Genomic DNA, 4,118 nt, shown 5'->3' with positions numbered 1-4,118 from the left:
CTGCGCAACGATGTCTGGTTTGTGTACTGGGCACGGGAATGCCAGATTAAAGTTCTCAAGAATGTGGTTAATTGTCAGCTGGTATGCAAACTCATCATCAATATGTTTCTGGAACTGGATTTCGGCTGCATGCAACAATCTGAAGACATTTAGTGTGTGATGTCTAAGGCCTCCTCGTGTTTTGCAATTTACCAGAGCTGCCTCGGGTAATTCAGATAATGCAACGCGCACTATAAGGGCGTCACGGCATGCTTTGCAGGAGGATGGTTTCGCAAACCTTTTGCACACAAATCCAGAAACATAATGAATTATACAGTCTGCAACAGTTGAGGCCGAATAGGAATGTTCCAGGACTGTATCTGGTTCCACTTCTTCCGTGACGTGTCCACGTAGTCGTTGTTTCAGTTGACTCAACATTGTCTTCTTCTTTTCCGTGCTTCTAAAACAAGTTTGCACATCCTCTAAGCTGAGACACGGTAATGATGCTGGACGGTCACTACTTTCGACACTGCAGTTCCCATACTTAGGGGGCTTGATTAAACTGTATATGGAGAGCATATTGTAGAGTTGCAGAAATGTTGGCATACTAGGGTGTTCACTTTGTCCACTCACGTGACGCACAACGCCGAAGAAACGTTCAAGAACGTCTTGGTTAAATTTAGCTGTCAATACATACTTGAAATTGCACTTCTCCAGCAGGTACGTAGAGAGATCGATTGCAGACTGAATAGTGACACGTAAGCCTGCAGCTGTGGACTCTGTCAGAAAACTGTGTCGACCAATTTTCCCGGATGTTAATTCCATCTTCCAAGAGTTGAGCCACTCCTTAGCAGAACGCAGTACATCGAAATCTTTAGAACCACGTCGTAATCCCTGACCTGGATATCGTCGATTTAAAGCATCAAAGAGGTCATTCAGGCGTAGCGTAAACTTAACTGTCGCTTTGGTGTCCTCCAAGCCACCTATGCTTCTAGAGGAATAAAATTCAAGCCCTTTCGCCACACTTCTGTTGAATAATTTAGTCGCCAGCTTTACTTTCATCTTTTCTGTGTTCGAAGGATTGAGGTGAGAGTAGGTTAGCTTGGGGCAAACCCTAAGGGATCCAGTAGTCTGCGAGTCCTGGACATACAGCCTATCATAGTGACTCCAGAGCACGTTCTGAGTTCTGACCGTCAATCTTGAATGCTTTTTGGCTGTGTAGTCTGTTGCGAACACGTCTGACCAGATGTGGGGCATCTGAAAACACATAAATCATCCGATCATCGTCAACTGGATGTAAAAACGAGTTCTTTTTCTATTTCTATTTCTTTTTATTTCATTTCCAAAAATACAGAAATGAGGTCCAGGTACAAAAGGCGGAGCCTGACGAGGTACCTGGACCGACAAACAGGAATGCATACAGACAAACATAAACTTTTCCTTCCAGGGTTCCACATATCGAAAGGTTTTTCCACATAGCCCTATTTGTTGATGCACCATCACAAACAAGAGCATCGACGAATACGCCAGCATCCTCAAGCATCAGTATTGCTTTGATGATCAGCTGTGACAAGACAGTCCCTTTCGTTGGGCCTTTACCCGCAAATACAGCAACAGGCTGTGAATAGCTATCACGAAATGACTGGAAAGCAAATACAAGTCCGTGATCAGCTAGTTCATGGCGTGTGGAAGCTTCTTCGCCGAAGTCTGAGAATCCACTGTATGTCATCGTCTTTGCGTTCACATTCATTTCTTTCCTCACATGAATTTCATCAAACACTAAAATGCCGTGCTTCTGAAAAATGTCCTTGTGTCCCATCTTCTTCCTGAAGGCGTCAAAAAATCGACTGTCGAAGCCACAGTTTACACGAACGAGTGACAAGTACTTTCGTAGTGTTGAAACACAGGGTAATGGCATAATATCATTCTCCCTTAGGAACTTGTATGCTGAGGGGCTGCTGATGTGCAAGAGAAGGCATAGCAACAGCCACCCTTCCGTGTATCGTCTGCTTTTCCGATTAGTATACCTTGATGCAGAGATACACTCCTTGATCAGCATTAGCTGAGCCTCTGGCAGATTAAACTGGCCAAGCTTGGCATCCAAGCTTTCAATACACATCTTCTGCAAGTTGTTTTGTACTTCCTTCAGTTCATGAGACAATGCCTGAACTTTTTTTGCTAAGCGATCTCTAGACCTTTTTAGTGCATACTGAGCTCGCCTTACTACTGTAATCCTTTCCTTTGGGGCAGTAGGGGGAAAACGATGGTATGCTGGTGTCTTTTTCTCACTCTTCCTGCTAAGAACTCTCTTTTCGTGGACTCTCAGAGTGTTGTCCAAAGACGAGCACTTGTGGCACACAGAAGTTGCATCAGTGACGAGAACACTGCATTTGTTATGCCTCCAAGTTCCATTGAGATCTTTAGAAGCACACTCTGGGTGGGCATGAGGGTAAGCGCTGAGGGTCGGACCACCTCTGCAAAGACGCACTTCACCAACACTTGCTCCACGTCCTCAATGCACAGCAACTGGTCAGGTGTGCATCCGATGTCTTTCAGCAAAAATGTCTTTCCATGCAATATGACTGAGTGAGTATCCTCTGTGATGCTGACAACTTTAGTCGTCACAACTTGTGTTGTTTGAGTACTGTCGCCTGTTGACGGGTGTACCGTGATATGTTGTACTTCAGAAAACACTATATTCTGAACGCCATCCAGGTCAATTCTGTGACATCCCCATGCTGGAGATGGCAGTGCTACTGCTGAAGGATCTTCAAATAGGCTCATAAAAACCGAAGATTTCGTAGAAGGCGATGGGCTGTGGCTGACCTCCATGCCTGCGCTTCGGTGATGATCGCCATTGTCTTTCTGGCCTGTGTCTTGCGAGTTTCCGCCGCCTGAGTTACCGGCAGACTGCAATAGAGGTGGCTTTGTGTCACGGCTGATTCACTCGAAACAAGCTTATATGTCAAAAGGCAAGGCCAGCACAATTACCTTTCACGCAACCATGTACTTTCCTTTCTGAAGTGACTCATACAGACCAATCTGCACGTCTAAAAACGTACCTGTACAGTTGGCCTTGGCATTTTGGGTGGCACAGCGATGGCGTTCCTGTCCGCTGGTCGCTTTCTTGGTTTGCACGATTGTGATAGGTAAGTTGGGCAATTCGGAAATAGCGTAGGCACCGCATCCTTCGACAAAGTTGCACGACGGGCTGAACTGGCGATGACGTTTCCGTCGTGAACGGCTGTCCAAGTTTTGACAATGTAACGCTCCTCGAAGTGCAGCTCACACACTTTGTCCTTGGCGCCCAACACACGATCTTTGCCCCAACACACGGTATTGCCCGTCGCCACGCATTCAACCGATTAGGGTCTGTTGGGACAGAAAACAACGATACTTTGTCCCTGCAGGACTTGTAACCGGTTCGGCAACCCGGGGCGAAGCACTTTCCGACCATTTTTTGGCGTCAAAAGTTCCACCTGCAGTTGCGGACGCAGCCATCACCATAGACGTAGGAGGAAAAGAAGGCCCACAAGACGGGTCCTGCCCAGTGTTGACAACATTCTAGACGAATGATCCGCTAAAGTAGCCAACCGATTCCGCCAGAATCCGCTAAATTTTGCGAAGAAGCCGCTAAAATTCGCTTAACGCTGAAAAGTGCATGAACACGTTGAGATTTATGTATATTTCACCTCTGTTTATGGTGTTCAGGAGCATGCTTCGCATTCTTGTTCATTTCTTCTTCGTCGTACCGAGGAGGTCGTACTCGAAGCAGCTCCTCGCGTGCCTTCTCAAGCCCGTATCTTGACCATGACCAGGCCCGACCATGTCCGGCTTCATTTTATTGCGCAAATTGTCCTTTATCAAATTCAACTGGCTGAAGGTGCGATGAAGATCATCCTTGAGGTGCTTATAAAGCACGTTCGTCAAGATAGCTCAACATTTGGAGCGGTACATCTTTTATTCCTTTGTCTGGAATTTTCGCACTGTTCGGGAAAGACTTCTTGTACAGTTCCCCGACATGATCAGCGGTCAGCACTGTACTGTGTTCAGCAATAAAGAGCTCTGTCCCGCCTTCAGCCTCATGCGCTGGATCGACTTTCTCCGGGGCGATGCAAACTTGCTGTTGACCGGACGTG

Source organism: Ornithodoros turicata, chromosome 1, assembly GCF_037126465.1.
Source record: "Ornithodoros turicata isolate Travis chromosome 1, ASM3712646v1, whole genome shotgun sequence".
Taxonomy (NCBI): Eukaryota; Metazoa; Arthropoda; class Arachnida; order Ixodida; family Argasidae; genus Ornithodoros; species Ornithodoros turicata.
The sequence above is the reverse complement of the archived record's forward strand: the minus strand, read 5'-3'. Positions refer to the sequence as shown.